Here is an 18,538-nt window from a genome sequence, read left to right on the forward strand (position 1 = left end):
CCAAAACTATTTATTGTCAATACATACATATATATATATATATATATATATATATATGTTCAATTAAGGCTAATCAAAGAGATTGCCCAGTCAGCACATCAAAATTACATAAAGGATTATTTTAACATAAATGTTTTCGGCTTGAAGATGTCTTGCTAAAACAAATATGATGAGGTTTCTATGAGATAGATTCTTATTATTTGTGTTTTTTTTTTAATAGAGGAATTCTTCTTCTTTTTTTATATACATATAATAAAATTTGAGTAAAAAATGTTAGGACCACAACTTTTGCCACAACTTACTCATTTGATAAGTCTGGAGTTGTGGATCCATCACTTTTACTTTACCGCTTACAACTTGCCATGTGAGCAAGTTGTGGCAAAAATTGTGAGAAAAGTTGTGGTCCAAGAATTGCTCAATTTGAATCTATGATGTCCCATTTTCTTTATAATTGTTTTTTATGATTATGATCAAGGCAAGAAATTAATGTGTGTGTGTATATATATATTAATGAAGAAAACTAAGTAAATATATTATATATAAGTAAAGTAAATAATAAAGTCAAGTCAAGTAAATATTAAAGTAATATTATAAAAAATAAAGTAAATAAGTCAATACTTAAGCATAAACAAAATAAAAAAATAAAAAAAATTGTCAAAAAATTTCTCCTTAAAAAAAATATTGTCAAAACAAATACTTATAGCCTACAGGAAATAGAGGTAGAAACAGGTTTTTCCAAGTAGGAAAGAAAGCTTACAAGATTAGATATTTGTATGAAAGCTAAAAATTAAGTTCCGATTACAATTGAAGAGAAGCAGCCTTTTTGTAGGCAAAATTAAGCATTATTTGAATAGTGAATAGTAAATTTGATTATTTTACTATTCAGCAGGTTTTCAACAGCTTTGTTAGTATGTGCTGACAATAGTGATGTAAGCAATAGTTTCAACAATTTTGTTGGTATATGCAGACAATAGTGATGTAAGTAGTGACTTCAGCAATTTTGTTAGTATGTACTGATAGTATCATCTTTTGTAATTATAGAGCTGAAGCAAGAAATTAGTCTTCAGCTAAGTCTGGAGTAGTAATTGAGTCATGCTCAACCAAAGTCTGATCATAGGGATAATAGGGATTATCATCTTTTGCAACAGAGGCTTTGGAGGATGCTATATATATATATATATATATATTTGGTATAGGTGAAAGACTTTTACCTGTTGAGTTAAATCCAGTGAAAATGAATTCCATTAAACTACTAGATGGAATGAAGTTAGACATGAGCGCAAGAAGCTGTCAAACTTAGAAGTGGTGAAGAGAGCTTCGAACATCCTTGCAGGGTTTCACTATGACCAGGCCATCACGCAACCAACTTGCACTGGGGAGGATACAAAATGCAAACCACCTGATGGAAGTTATATAAGATGGAAGTGGACGAAGTTATTTTCAAGCAACAAAGGGAGGTTGGTGTAGGAGGTTTGTAAAACAGGTCTCAAAAGGAATGATAACATGCCTGTCACTTACCTGCAAAAACACTCTTAAGAATGTTTTAAATTATGTAGCTTGGATTGAAGATTGTCCTAGTTCCATTTCTAGTGCAATTTCTCTTGATGTATCCAGTTTACAAATTTGATTGAAATTCATTTTAAATAAATAAACAATAACATCAATACCAGATGGAGTCTAAGTGATTATAAAAAATAAAAAAATAAAAAAATTCTTGAAAATAAAAACCAAATTTGAAACTCACTCTAGTGTGAAGGCAATGGAAAAATTATTTGGTATTTGTAGTCAGCTTCTTGGTCTAGGTTTGTAACATGTTCAAAATAATTTTCTTGGATTTTTGAGTATTGAAATTTTAGAGATATTATAGCAGTACTAATGATGTACCCCCCCAAAAAAAGAGATGGAAAAAAGAATTTAGTGTTCTGGCGTCACCATAACCCACAACAAAGTAAAACTTGCAAGTTGCAACAGAAAATTTAGCTTTTCTAGTATTTTCTCACCGTAATAAACACAGACACTGCTACCATAAAGTAACATTTTATTTGGTCATTATGAATAAACGAATATGAGACGTAACTCTTTCTACAACACCATATACAACAACAGAAAATTGATGAAGCATATAGGTAGAGTTAAAAATGTACACTTGACCACCCGCATGCTATGAAAGTTCTGTGAAAACTTTCATGCCATGCTGCCCTTTGTTGCAAAAGGCTGGGTCTTGAACATGCTGGTCAGATTTATAAGTGTTCCAGTCGACAATCTTTCCTGCTTTTCATTCCCATATAACCGATACATGCCATCCTTAAGCATATTTCTTTGTAGATAAACACCAACTGAAACGCTAAATTGAGCTTTCTTCACGCATAAATTCTTATATAACTAGATTTCCTGCACAGCTTTCTGAAACATATCTAGGAATTAAACTTTCTTCATGCAAAAGATGGCTCCAACAAACTCCTAAAATACAGCTAGAATTTTATGTATTAACAGTAGCACCCACTTCAATTTGGTTGAGGAGCTCTGAAATATTTCCAGCTTTTCTCTTCGCTCTGTCCGTGCCATTCTCTGACAATTCCTTCAATGCCTCCTCTGCACCAAGCTCCTTTGATAGTTTCAACTGTTCAAAACCAGTTCTTATAACCTCCACTACTACTGGAATTGGCTCTGCTTGACCAATTGCGGTCTTCCCTTCCAGATGGCTGGCAAGAATGGCCAGAATTGCAAGTGCTTCATCCACCATCCCACCTCCAGCATCCTTCAACAATCTCATCAATGGGGTCACGATACCAGCCTTTACAGCCCTTGCCTTGTTTCCCTAATAGATCGAAAGACTGAAAATAGCCGTGGCAGCATCCTTTTTCCCCCTTGGAGTCCCCTCACAAAGCAATGTTATAAGAGCTGGGATAGCCCCGGCTGCTCCTATTGCCTCCTTGTTCTCATCTATTACAGATAAGCTGAAAAGAGTGGCAGCAGCATTTTCTCTAGCTTCCATGCTGCCATTTTTCAATACATCTACTATATCAGGTACTGCTCCTGCATTCACTATAGTTCCCTTGTTACTCTCATTGATGGAAAGGTTGAGGAGTGCTGTAACAGCATGTTCCTGTGTCCGGGGATCTGGAGAAGACAATAGTTCTACAAGAAGTGGTATGGCTCCTGCCTCAGCAATGCATACTCTATTATCTGCATTCCTCTTAGCAAGCAACCTGAGCTCACCAGCAGCTGCTTTTTGCTGTTCTATATTCCCATTTGCTAGTTTTTCCAATAAGGCATCAATAGCAGCACGATCACAGTCTCCTCCTGATTTCTTGCTTCTACAATTCGCTTGCTTTTTTGGAAGCTCGACACCATTGCTTTCACACCATAAAGCAATCAGACTCTTCAAAACATAGTTAGGAGTTAGGGCTGTGTGCAACAGTGTCTGCTGTGTCTTAGAACAGGTTTTATGTCCTGCATCAAGCCATTTTGAATGCAAGACCTTTCATAAGTCTGTCAAAAAAAAGGTAAATATTTCTTTAGTGATGACTACCGATAGTCTGATACAAATAAACTGTTGTAAACTTAAAACTGTGAAGGCAGCTGCCAGTTTATACCTGTCCAGTAGAGACAATCACAGGATCTTTCATCAATTCAAGAGATATTGGACATCTGAAATCATCTGGGATAACAGGAGATCTGTGCTTAATCAAGCCCTTTTCACCCTCAGAGGTCTCCACTTGAGGATTTTCAGTCTGAACCCAGTCCTTAATCTTCTTAAAGAGGGATGACATTTTTTCAAAGCAGTCCCCTGGATCTCCATTGCTTGAGATAACCATTTCATGGAACGCAAGTGACTCTTTCTTTATATCATTGACAGTCTTGAGATGCAGCTTTTCAGAAAGTCTTTTAAGTACTGCTGGGTCAGGTTCTTTTTCTTTCTGTGCTGTGGCTAAATCAATGTCTAGTTGTAAATCAAGTGTGTCAATTCTTCCCTTGGCTCTTTGGAATTGAGCATGTACTAGTTCAATCTGAAAGAAATAGAAAAATGTCCCACCAATTGTTAAAACTTTCAAATCAACTAAATGTTACTTACGTTAAAATTCATTTATGAACAGTATTTTAGACAATATTTAGGACTATTTACTCTTTAAAATTGAAATTAAAAGGGTAAAGACTACTGCTGAATTATATGCTGTTGCTTGTAAAAATTATATGCTGTTAATTCTCTTCAAAATAAGTTGGGTTGTAAAAGTACCTGTTCGCGAACCTCCTCAGATAAATTAAGTTTATCATAGTGAATCTTACTCAATGCTGCTCCAATTTGTTCTGTCACCAGGTGGAACTTTTGAGCAATCTTTTCCCTTTGAAGAGCCTGTGACAAGTAGGACATTTCATACCTCAAAACTAATGATTTAAAATCAACTTGTTGAGAAACAAGAATAGAAATTAAGCCAAATTACACACAGTAAAAGTAAGTATCATACGCCTGGGTGGAAAATGTATTTAACAGTTTGTAGCATTGATGGTTACCTTAGTTTGTACCAGACAACCTGAAAAAAAAAAAAAACAAAAACAAAAATGCCCATATCTAGTTCTAGCTAAGCAAATCACGGTTTAAGTACAGAAGCAACTGTAATCACCATCTCATACCTTTTTCAGTGAAATGCAGAACTCATTCATCTAAGGAAAGAAGAATTCAATTCTCATTTCTCAAAGCACCCCGCCCCCTCCACACCAACCCCCACCCCCCAACCCCCGCCAAAAAAAAAAAAACCAAGCTTTGTGGAATTCATTTCTTAACATACATATGCAAATCCGACTTGATAAGACAACATTCATGTACATTAAACAGAAAAGGAACTCCAAAATCTATAACCATATCAGTTTTTATTAAAAACAAGGTCTTCCTCCAACCAATTACATGGTGGTTCATAAGACCATCCATGTGTATTAAACTCATTAAATCATTTATACAAGTCACATATCTATTAAATGGGTCGAGATTATTCTAAATTGGTTCATAAGAAACTCAGGTCGTAGTTTTAATCTCTTCCTAAATTCAATGGGCACACTTGGATTCTTAATTTTTAACTCTCTGATCTCCCATATATCAAAATCACACTTTGAACAAGAATATAGACATAAATATCCAACTTTTATTTATGCGATTCAATCCTCATAAACCACAAACTATAACATATACCCAACTTTTATTTCTGTTCAACAATTCCTTGTGTGTGTGTTTTGACTTTTGAGTTAAAAACCAAATATAAAATAGAATAATGATTTCTTTTTAAAAAAAGGTCAAATTCTTCACCATTTTAGCCCCAACAAAGAAATCCCACTTTCCCTCCTCTTTTTCTCATTCTCAGCAATCAAACAGAAATCGATTCATTTAAAAAAAAAAAAAGAAGGCAAAGAAAAAGTACCAGATAGAGCTTGCTGCCACCGTTGACCGAGTTGAGAAGTTGGGTAGCAGAATCCAAACCGAGTCTGAGCGATTCAAAAGCCTTAACAACGTCATCGTCAAGCCCTTCCTCGCTGTCCCTCAATTCCTCAAACAAAGGACTCAGCAGCTTCGCTCTCCGAACCAAGTTCCCATACATCTTCTTGCAGACGTTTCGGCAATCCGATAACTCAGAGATCGCCTTCGTCGACTCACTGAGCCGACTCAGAAGCAACTCGCCCTCCTGAGAATCCTCCATCGGACCCATCTGGGTCGCCCCGATTCAATAAGAAGAAAACAAAAAATTATTATTTAAAAAAAAAAGTTTTGAGCTTGAGAATTGGATTGTTTGGGAAATATGTTAAGGAATTGAAGGGTATAATTGGAAAGATAAAAAACACATGAATTTTTGCAGAGGATGTCTGAGAAGTCTGAAACTGAAAGAAAGATAGGTCTTAAGGTTGTAAAGACTTGAGGTTTAAGAAAGAATGGAACAAAGATTTATTAATTTTTTTAATAGTAATATATAAATAAATGGAAGTATTTTTAACATGTAATCATAGCCTTAGGAAAGTTTTATATAATTAATTATGGGATTATTAGAAATTTTTAGAAACACAAGTTGGGAAATTGGTTACTTAAGTCTTTTTGATTTCCTGTTGACCAGTTTGGTGAGGAAGTTGGAATGGAGGGAGATGGTACCAATATATTTTTTATTTATTTATTATTTTTTGACAATATTGTCCTCTGCATATATGTTGTTGTTGTTTTGTTTTGTTTTTTTCTTTAATTTCATTTTTCACATGTGGATGTTTTTGTTGGTTTGTTTGTCTTTTACTTTCGGAAAAAAACATAGTTTTGGAAACAATAATGTGGACATCATGTCTAGAACCTTTAATTTTTTTTTTCCCTATTTTTACCTTTTGATATTAAAAGTACGAGATCTCCATTAAAAACAATAAAAACAAAACAAAGTCATCTTGGAGAATCCAATTGATTTTTACTTTGACATGTATTAAAACTTCCTAAAGTATACAAGGGTTTCTTTTCTTCAAGGTCATAACTCATGAGTCAGAACTAGAACCTTCTAGAATTGATTTTTCTTTGTTTTATTTCAATGGAAAGTAGTTATTTGAATTTTTATAAAAAGTATATAATAATAATAATAATAATTCTAAAGTTTCCCAAGATGTAAAAACAATTTGTAAAGCCAATGGGAGTATTAATTTGTATTTATCCCAGAGGGGATTCGAGTAATAGGTTTTTTGGTTTGAAGTGGGACGTAAATTTGAAGGCTCTAAAGTTCAATTCACTACATTATTGGTCTATAGAATTTTTGTGATGTTTCATGAGTAGGGAATAGATTAATTTGGTAAAAACATGAGATCGAGTTCCTTTTATACACACACACATGTGCACTTAGCTTCTTAATCTAGGTTTGTAACTCTTTTGAATCGTGTTCAAAAGAATTTTCAACTATATTTTTGGGAGATTTTACAAATATAGCTCTGCCAATAATATAGTAAAATATGGATTCCAGTTAGCTCAACTAGTAAAATATCTGATAGTTAAATAAGAGATTTGAGGCTCAATTCTCGCTTACACCAAAAACTGATGGGTGTCTTGACCTGATGATAAAGAACTATTATTAGGAGTAAATGTCATGGGTTGAAAACCTTTAAAAAAAACGAGTTTGGCTTACCTCCAATACTTTTTTAACTAGATGCATCTTTTTGTTTTAAATACACAATAACAAGTGGTGGTGGGTTTTAATTTCCGCATTTTATTTAGTTAGTGTGTGATATGGCAGTTTTTCATTAAAATAAAAGGAAATTTCAGTTAAAAAAGTACTGGAAGTAAGCTAAAAAAATAAATAGTAAAATAGTTTTTATATAATCACACATTTTGTCACAACTTAATGACATGTACAATTGTAATTAATGAACTATTATTTTTACACAAGATCCTACTATTTTTTTTTACTATTTACAATCACATGTATAAAGTTGTAACAAAAGTTGTGCCTATCTTATTTCCCTTAACCAACAGAAAAATATAAAGGTTTAAGGATTTAAGCAAAACAAAAGGAAAGAGAAGAAGAAAAAAGAAGGGTATATTGGACCATACGAGGAAAGCCAATGTTGTGGACCAGGCAGCTTTTGTGTGTTATAATTAGAGTAGTTGCCTTTTCTTCCCACGCAGAATTGTCAATTGGACGGCCAGGATCTTTCCAGGTACCAACCTCGAAAGACTTGGCTACACTCGACTTGAATTTAAGCCAGACCATACTAACCAATAGCTAATTGCCAACTGGACCATATTATTATTGTATGGTCTATAATATAATATAATGATGGTGAAATTTACATTTAAAAAGTTAACGGTCATGTTCCATGCAATATTTAAGCCCGTTTGGTCCATAAACTTAAACATATGTTTTTAGTTTTTAAACAACATTACACATATTTCTACACATTTTTTTACACATACATATTTCTAAAAAAATTAAAAACTGTTGTTTAAACATACGTATCAAACAGGCCTTTAGTTTTTATTTTTATTTTTTTTTTCGCTGAATATGTAATATTTAGTTGGGTCCATAGAAAATAATGAGACTTTAATGTTCATGACCTATGACTCATTATTGTTTAAATTTAATTCACCACAAAAATAACTGGCGGAAATATTATGCATTTTTTATGGAAATATTATGCATTGATTAAAAACTAAAACGTAAACAATGAGGGGTATTTATTAAATTAATTAATATTGGTTCAATTCTTGAGGTAAAAAAATAATCTTAGTGTTAGTTTCAAAATTGAACCAATAACAACTAACTACTTGTGATTTGTTGTAAAAATGTTGTAAAAATGTTATAGACGTAATATCTCTCTATATCAATGCTGCAAAGCAACCATCAGATAATTTAAAAACTATTTAATTAAACATTTCTGAATTGTTCGAACCGTACAAAACATATTAGAATGTCTTTTTTGTTTTTTTTTTTTCTCCCACAAAATATAAGATATATACAACGAGAATTTAAATACTTGTGACATTGAAAACATAGTAATGTCCTAAACTTGTGGAGAAGTAATTGGTATAATCATTTTATGTTATGTTAAAGTAATATGAAAATCTAAGGAAATATGATCCAATTACTCATTGTTTATAAATTTTTTTATGCTAACCCCACAATTTGAACTATTTTTTCTTTTAAATCCACAAGAACTTTGTATATAGAAATATGTCAATTAAACTATAAGACTTCTACGAGTAAGTAATATCTCTTTACATTTTTGTTTACAAATATTTTCTAAGTATCAGCTTTCATTTATCTTGTCACATTATAAATGTGGAATTGAACTTGAATCTTTAAAGTAAAAAATCAAAATGAAAACAAGCCAAAGATTTAGGTGAAAAACAGTATTATAAGTTAAGATAACATATTTGATGTGTGTAAAATGAAAACAATAACACCAAATGATTAAATAAAAAAATAAAATAAACGAAGTGCAAACGTGTCAAGATGGGTTTGGTCAACAACGCGTTAAAACTAGCTTTGTTGGCAATGAGGTGGTTGCGCCGGCAAAACAAAACATGCCTGATGCCACACAGACAAACCACAAAATGTCATGTCAGCACATTATCTCACTCTTGATTCATTTCGAAGGAGCCACGCATCTTGCCCAAAAGACTAGCCGTGACGTGGACGGCATAGCGGGCATATGGGCCCATGTATATCATCCATCTTGGCGTCTTGTCTTTTGTTTTATAGTCCTTTTAGTGCCACAAAAAAAGTTACAAAAAAAAGCCACAATACTCGTTATATGGGCTAGTTATGACTTTTGTGATACAAGACTTTTCCCTTGTTTTAACTCTAATGTGATGTTTGGTACGGTAGAATTTATATTATTTTTGACATCTAGATTTCTAAAAACGTGATTCTTTACAAACTAGATGCTTAAGAATGTAGCTATTCCTATATTTGGTTTTATTGAAAATCTCTTAAAATTCCTAGGAATGTGAGATGATAATGTTTGGTTTATTCTTAAGAATGTTAAATGAATTATTTTTTTTTCCCATTCTATCCTTAGATTTGAATGTGAACTACCAAGTCCTTTAAAAAAAAAATTCCTCTAAATAAATAATAATAAAAAAATATTAATAATTTGTAGAGCAACATACACACAACATCAAAAGTGAATACCTGGTAATAATAGAGGGTCCCCTTCAAACTTTTTTTTTGGTCCACACGTGAAACCTAAATAGAACTATGTTAAAGAATACATCAACAGAGCTGTTTATCCTGTTTATGTTATTTTGGTGGGAAAAGATAAAGACAAAGGAAACTATATTAATAATTTGTTATATATTTTATCTTAATTACTTAAATGATAAGGAAAAATGGTTAAAATTGTCAATATAAAAAATACAATTTCCTTTAAACTTGGAAATCTAGATACCCACATGTTTTAAAGGAAATCCACATTCCTCCTACTGAGAGGGGTTTAAAGGGGGAATCCAGATTCCCTTGGCATCTGATTCCCTAGCGTGATTTAAACCAAATATGAGAATTTTAAAACATTCATGAGAATTTTAAAACATTATCCCGTATCAAACGCCATATAAGTAATGTTATATTATCTAATAACTTTTTATCAAGTTTTGTGTCAATTAAATGCCACTTATTATTTGATCCCATATTTTATGCAAATTTTTTAATGCAAAATCTTAAGATTTAAACACATGACTGATGACAGAGTTATTGATCTTAAACCATCTTAAAATTTTGCAAGCATGTAGACTATAAAAAGAGAATATAATTCAACGGTAGATTTGTTAAAATTTGCATCTAATAAATAAATATAGAGTAATGTAACATGATGTTGCACAGAATTAGTAGGCTGAATGCTCCGACTTCGGTGGGCTACTAGTGGCTGTGGAAGGCCTACAAGGATGAACACACAATCAAAAGGAGACCGGAGTTGACCGGCCAAACACCCTCCGATGGCTAAGTTAGTTTCTCACAAAAATGGAGTTCCAACTTTGTAGGAGTAAAATTTCAAAATGTACCTACCTTGGTTTGATTCAGACCGGTCCTTATAAAAAGAACCTTGGAGCGGTTATTAACTTAATAACTTCCCTAAGATTCGTGGAAATCAATGAGTCCAGTCATAACTTCCTTAACTGCTACAGAAGTTACAACCGCTAATGGAAGTTAAGTATTTAAGGAATTTATGGCGATAATCATGGGTTTGGTAACCGTTCCAAGATATTGAGAATTTCCCCAGTGTTGCACGTTTGTCTATCCATTTCATGGACGATTTGGTCGTTCTTGGACGTCTCATCATCGTCCATGGATATCCTTCTCATCCATGGGTGATTTCTGATCCCGCTTGCTCTCTGGGTCCTGGATGAGACCTGTGGATGAATTGGAGATAACTAATTTTTCTTTATCCCATCAGTTGCCCCCTTGTTCAAGGGGTCGTCCAAGATATTGTTGTGATTTAATGTGTGTTTTTATGATTTTAATCAAGTTTTAATTTTTTGTGTGCCATATGTCGTGAAATTGTTGGTTGACCTGTTGTGTCGATCTCGCTTCCCAAAGGAACCGCCACATGTCACTTTTTGAATGGTGTGCGTCGCTTCACTGACCCTGTTTCTGGGGCCTATAAATAGGTGCATTCCCTTTCTTGCCTCTCATTTTTCTCTCAATTTCCTTTCTGCCATCTCGTCCAAGAGCCTCATCTAGCTCTCCTCCTAGTTCTATCAGGTACTTCCTCTTCCTTTTTAGGTTTTCGTCTTAATCTTTCTTCATTTCAGCTATGTTTTCGTCTAGTAGTTTAGAGAGGGAGATAGATGAGTACCAGGACGATTTTTCTAGGAGTGAGGGTAGTTATGAGAGTAGCGAAGGTAGCACAGCCTGTAGTGATTCTTCAGACGAGCATTATTCGTCTGGGGTTCTTGGCATTCCCTTCGAGGAATTTTAGGAACTACAACGTAGGATGGCTTCTGGATCTGGGGCTAGCTCGTCTAGACAGCCACCTAGCCCTCCTCAAGACGAGGAAGAGGATGAAGAAAATGTCATTTATAGTTGTGCCCTAGAGGTAGCGTCCACCTTAGATACTGTTAAGTTAAAAACTCTTGTAGATAGATACTAGATTCCTAGGGAGCTTAACCCTCGTCTACCCGAGGTCGGAGAATGGTGTTGCTCTCCTTCCTTTGGTTTAGGGGTATACACTTCCTATCTTTTAGCTGGCCTTAGGTTTCCTCTAAATTCCTTTTGCAGAGACCTCCTCCATAGGTTGGGTATTAGACCTAACCAGCTCAACCCCAATAGTTGGAGGACGATAGTTGCCATGCAAGTGCTATGGTGTGAGGCACTGGAAGGGAACTGTCTAATTACAGTGGACGAGTTCCTTTACTGTTATAAGCCTTCGGAGATAAAGAAGTCTGCTGGTTTTTACCAGTTCTCGTCTAGGGGCTCTTACTATAGTTTAATAAAGGGCTGTAACTTGTTTGACAAGTTTTGGAAAAAAGAATTTTTTATTATTTCTGGAAATTGGGCTGGGGACCCAGCTAATGTGGGTAATGCCCCCTTCCCACCTTTTACCAACCCTTTAGATCGCCTTCATCCTGAGGGTATGTTTCCTTTCCATTTTATTTTGTTTTTGATGCTGCACAGGATTAGTAGGCTGAATGCTCCGACTTCGGTGGGCTACTAGTGGTTGTGGAAGGCCTACAATGATGAACACACAATCAAAAGGGGACCAGAGTGGACCGGCCAAACACCCTCCGATGGCTAAGTTAGTTTCTCACAAGAAATGGAATTCCAACTTTATCGGATGTAAAATCTCAGAAAGCACACTTACCTTGATTTGATTCATATCGGTCCTTATATAGAGAATCTTGGGGCGGTTATTGGCCTAGTAACTTCCCCAAGATTCGTGGAAATTAGTGAGTCTAGACATAACTTCCTCAACGGCTATAGGAATTACAACCGCTGATGGAAGTTACGCACTTAGGAGGAATCTATGGCGATGGATATGGCTTTGGTAACCGCTCTAAGATTTTGTGGCTTGAATCTTCCACATACGTGAGTGAATCTATACCTGAGGATTTCTAAGTGTCATGTGACTCTTTTGTTCACACAAAGTGTGTTATGTGAATCGCCCATGTGCTTTGCTTGTGGACGACTCCTTTGCTCAGACGGTCTATTTGAACATTTGGCTCAAGGCTCATGGACGAGCCATATGGACGAACATGAGATGTAATTTTCACTATCCCTATCCCATCATAAATAAATAAATAAATGGCAGTACCAAAGTTTGAAGAACAATCTCAACCTTAATTAGCATAAGATCAAGGATCATGACTCTTACCTCCATCTGCACCACCCTCTCTATTTATCTTCCTCTTGGCCACTTTGAAGGTATTAAGAATTCTAGAAGAATAAAAAAGATTACTCAAAAAGATTATAAAATATAAAATATTATGTACATGTAATTAAGATCTTCTATTTCATATTGAAATCAAAATAATATTGGAAAATAAGAAAAGGTTGATGTTATAAATTTAATGAGAAAAACATCTGTTGGAGTGGGTGTGTTTTAAATACTAAGGGCTCGTTTGATTAGAGGGATGGAAAAGTGGGAGGATAGAAAATGGTAGGAGAATAGATAAGTGGGAGGATAGAAAACATTTTAATTTCCCTCTTTTTTGTTTCGTTGAGAGTGAAAAAGTTGAGAGATAGAAAAAGTGAGTTTGCATAAATTTACTCATATACCACTGTTAAAAAATGATACACAATTAAAACAAAAAAAGTAACAAGCAACCAAAAAAAAAAAGAAAAAAAAGAAATGACCCAAATTATATTAAAAAATAAAAATCATGTCCAAGAAAAAAAATCATGTCTAGTTAAAAAAAGAAAAAGAAAAAAGAAAAACAAAACAAAGCACCATGCCACAGCTCCAGGAAATTACACACCCAAAAAAAAAAAAAAAAAAAAAAAGACATACACCTAGTTAAGCAAAATGCTATTAAAGAAGTAGTAATGTGAAGCCAAAGGCTAACAAAACAAAAAAGAAAAAGAAAAAAAAGAAGTAGCAACAATGTTAAGCCCATGTGCAAGTTGCAGATGGACATTTTTGTCATTCAACCATCATATTTCCCCTCCCAAGTTTTCTTTCCATTTTAGGCAGAAAACACCTGGGCTCCACCATTTATTTTCCTTCATCCCCACCTAACCAAATACACTTCAAAAAAGTTTTCATTCTCATTTTCTTTTCAAAGTTTTCTATCCACCTTATTTTACCTCCAAACAAACACACCATAAGCCTTTACTTTGTGTCCCACATTGGTTACGAGTGAACCTTATTATGTGTTTATAAGCCTTTGCACATTTAACATGATAACTTGAAAATAATGGGTTAGGTATTGGTCTTGGGCTTGGGCTTGGCTTTGTTCGTATCTTTATTGGGCTTTATCTTTTTTCCCTTTCTTTCCTTCTAGCGAAATTCTGGTCGGCTCAGCACCTGTTAAGCATTAACCAAGCAGCCTGTTAGAAGAATTTAATGTGTTGCTCGTTGGGCATGCATAGTGATTGTTGGAGCAGCCCATAAGCCCTTTACTTATTTGCTATAAAACCCTCGTTTTTACTCTTTTCTCTTCAATTTTTTCAGCTCCACATAGTCACCTCTCTCCTCTGTTCTACTTTATTTTTTTTTTGCTTATCTCCATAGAAATTTTAGCTTAATTTTTTGGTTTGGGCTTTATCTTTTTTCCCTTTCTTTCCTTCTGGCTCAATTCTAGTTAGCCTAACACTTGTTGGGCATTAACCAAGCAGCCCGTTCGGGGCATTTAATGTGTTGCCCGTTGTGCATGCATAGTGACAGTTGGAGTAGCCCATAAGCCCTTTACTTCTTTGCTATAAAACCCTTGTTTTTACTCTTTTCTCTTCAGGTTTTTCAGCTCCACACAGTCGCCTCTCTCCTTCTCTTCTAGTCTTTTTTTTTTGCTTATCTCCACAAAAATTTCAGCTTAATTTTTTGGTTTTAAGGAAAGACAAATAAAGTTGTTCTTGGTTCTTCTTGTTTAGGTGTGTGTCCAACTTGAAGAAATTATTATAGTTTAATCCTGGGAGGTTGTTTGGCCAAGAGAGCCAGGGAGGGACTGAAGATTTCAAGCTAGAAGGGGCCAGAGTATAAGGAAAAAAAAAAAAAAAAAAAAACTCCAAATAGGCATCCACATAGTATAAATACACAATCATTGTTTTTAATACATTAAGATGCAATCATCTACCAACAAAGACAAATTTTTTTTTTTTTTTTTAAATAGGTAGGATTTTTTTTTTTTTTTGAAACTAGAGCATTCACAGTACTAGTGCTAAAAAAATTAGATTTTAGGACCTGAAAAAACTAATTTATCTATTTTACCACCCCACTTTACAATACACCCAACATCAAATATTCTATTTTTTTTACCATTTTATTTAAAATAATATAAACAACTCATTAAAATAATAAAGGAAGAGAGAGAATTTGAGTTTTTTTATTAAAGGTAAAGAGATAATCTTAATAAAATATTGTATTTTATTTTTAACAAATTGCTAAATACCAATTTACTGTAGTTGCAAAAAAATTAGTTTTGGCTTCTCCAATAACATATGGTTTTTTTTTTTTTTTTTTTGTGGTAAAATAGTTTTTTTGTTGTTGTTGTTGTTGTGGTTTTTTTTTTTTGGTTGTTGCTAAAATACAATTACCATTGTGAATGTTTTTAATGTTTTTAGCCAGGTTGGACAATTGCTAGTTGGAAGGGAGCCTAAGGTTTTGGAAGGGTCCAACTACAAGATATATATATATATATATATATATATGTTGGACCGGGGGCATGGGCCCACTTGGGCCCCCACCTGGGTTCGTTTTTGAAGAGAGCCATTCACACCGAATTTTACTCCAGGTGGCACAAATCAACTTTTAAAGACAACATAATTTGCGTGATTCTATAGTTTGTGAGATTTTTCTAACTCTATCTATTTATTTTTTATCATTGCTAATTTTTAGGATTTATATTATTGAACCAAAACTTGTTTTTCATAGCTATATTTTCCAACAACATCATATTACTTATGAAGATAAAGTAATACCTTTAGTTTGCAACAATGAGTCGACAAGAAGAACAAACATTTCAACATAATAAAGCTCCATTAGAGGCTTTTGTTTTTATGCTTTATAATAAGAAAATGTAGAGATAGATAAATAATAGAGAGTAAAATTATGGATTATATAAAAGAAAATGCAATGATACAGTATCTAACCTCCAAAGTGTGTGGTTATCTATCTCACAATGAATATGTACTTACTTCTTTCCTAACACTCCAAAATAATCCAGTACATGCTGTAGACATCAAAATTTTTATGACGTACCCACAACCATCCAATTGATCATGGTCGAGTATCTTTGATCAAGTTGACTTTCAATTGATGATGTGGACAATCAACAAATGAAATCAAGCCATGTGGCAACATCAAATGAAGAAAGCCATGTGGCAACATCAAAAGAAAAGGCTTATATAGAAGGTTCTTATTAAATGGAAAACCAAAATTAATTCATAGTTAACTCTCAATAAATGCTGAGAGAAAATTCCAAATCAAATACTATTGAGTTGCCTATAAATAGAGGCTTCTTATATGAGAAAATGACAGAGACTTAGATAGAAAACCCTACTGACACTCTACCAAGATAGAGAGTCATCTCTAAGTCCACAAGTATTCTATTGTTCATCAAGGCTTATTCCTACTTCTTCAAATCAAAGTAGGGATTCTCCTTTAATCCAGTTCGAGATTAAGCCAATGGCCCACGCATCAAATCAAGTAAGTTCAACTATTCATTCAACTTAGAGACATCAAAGCACGATCCAAAATCAAGCTTCATAGCCCCCCTATGGATCGTAAAATTTCCTGGAGATCGAATCAAAGGAGTTTATTGTACTTTTTCATTGTAAAGATTCATACAGAGGATTATACTTACATATATACAAATCAATAAAAATTGAGTATTTGTTACACTATTTCATGATCGTGTGATTTATCTTTTACGAAAATTGTGTGTACAAAATTTTTGGTATGCCTGGTGCGACCTTTCTGCCTCTTATCTCTTTGTCCATCCTAGAAATCTTAAAGTCTCCAATCTACCAAGATCAATGGCCTCAAAGAAGTCTCAGATGTCTAAGAATTCTACCAAAAGCGTTGGAGGGTCAACAAGCAGTAGTACTTCCATGGTTCCTGTAACTCGAAACAAAGCCAACACAATGAGATTTTTCATAGCAAAAGAAGTCGGTGGGAAAGTTTCTGTGACCAAGCTCACCAATGATCCACCTTAAACAAAGACGATTATTTCCTTAAGCAATCTGGGGGAAAGAAAGCACCTTCACAAAGGCGAGAGATTCAACATTCATTTTAGAAAACTCAATGTTAGGGGGCAAGTCTCCCTACTCTACATCAAATGTTGAGTTAAGCACTACTTCGTGGTTGGGTTCTTCCTTAGGAACCTCTCAAGAGCAATCTTCTTGGGAAGCTCATCTCGTACGATATTCTTGTTGGCCATGATGACGGAGACTATTGCTGTTGATAAAAAGATTGCTGAAATGGGGCGTGCCATCACTAAACTTACCAAGAATGTGAAGGAGAAAGACCTTCAAATTGCCACCTTTATGAACAAGCTTGAGGTTCAAAATCGAAGGGAGTCTAGTAATGGCCAATCTTAAAGTCATCGGCATATGTTGCAAGGGGCTCATACATCTTCTCCAAAAAAGGCTAACAACTAACAAGGAAGCTCTGCCTTCATCGAATCTCTATTAGTCTAGCAAATGGAAGACATGATAGCAAATACTATTCGAGCTCAGTATGGTGGCGCACCTCAAAGTTCTCTTATGTACTCAAAGCCGTAAACAAATAGGGTTGACAACTTACGAATGCCTGCAGGTTATCAACCTCCCAAGTTTCAACAATTTAACAGAAAGGGAAATTCCAAACAACATGTTATCCACTTTGTCGAAACTTGTAACAATGCTGGCACAAAAGGAGATCTCTTTGTGAAACATTTTGTTCGTTCCCTTCGAGGGAATGCCTTCGATTGGTACACCGATCTTGAACCTGAATCCATTGACAATTGGGAGCAAATGGAAAGAGAGTTTTTGAATCGTTATCACAGTACTCGTCACACAGTGAGTCTAATGGAAGTAACAAATATGAGGCAATGGAAGGATGAGCCTGTCGTCAACTAAATTAATTGTTGGCACTCCTTAAGCCTTGATTACAAAGATCACCTTTCAGAAGCATCTAGGGTGGGAATGTGCATCTAAGGTATGCATTGGGGACTGATAGTGTCAGAAAATAAACTCCATACTCGTCCATTAGGGCTGTCCAAGGAAAAACCAACAAGGGCGAACCAAGAGCATGTAACGTTCATCCAAGGCTTCCTTAAAAAGCTCGTTTGTCCTTAGAAGCATTTGGACAGACGAGTTCTACACTTTAACAAAGGAAATTAAGCCTCTTGTCATGAATCATTTCCAACAACAGTTATGGAAAATGAAGTCAAGAAATATAACTCCCATGGTAGTTATAGGAGTTAACTCCAAATCCTACGGACTCCTTAATAATAGGGGGAGTTATGAGATGAATAACCGCTTACATCGACCTATATAAACACTTTTACTCCCATGAAGAAAGGTAAGTTCATTCTAGACAATATTCCTAGAATCTTGAAATTTCAGATTTCTTGAAGAAAGAAACTAACTTCATCATTGGAGTATTTGTGGCTGGTTACCCCGGTCTCCTCTGACTTTTGTCAATTCTTTTTTAGGTCTAACATTGGAATCTGTATCATCCAACCTACTGATTTTCCAAGAAATATCAGGGACTACTTTACATCCTCCAGGGGATCAAGCCTCATACCTTTGAAGAACTTGCTACTCGGACACATGACATGGAGTTTAGCTTGTCTAGCCATGGAGAAAAAGGCCTACCCATTGATAAAGATACAAAGAGAGGTGACAAGTACTCCAAGTCTACTGCTGAGGAGTCTCTTGTCATCACTACAGAGCCTATT

The 18,538-nt window shown here is 34.6% G+C and overlaps 1 pseudogene; it reads right to left on the reverse strand.

The window, feature by feature from the left end:
* Window positions 1-1,962: 1,962 nt before the first annotated feature.
* Window positions 1,963-5,943, reverse strand: LOC115958125 (annotated as a pseudogene).
* Between the last annotated feature and the right edge of the window lie 12,595 nt (window positions 5,944-18,538).

The sequence above is a fragment of the Quercus lobata genome, chromosome 8 (assembly GCF_001633185.2).
Source record: "Quercus lobata isolate SW786 chromosome 8, ValleyOak3.0 Primary Assembly, whole genome shotgun sequence".
NCBI lineage: Eukaryota > Viridiplantae > Streptophyta > Magnoliopsida > Fagales > Fagaceae > Quercus > Quercus lobata.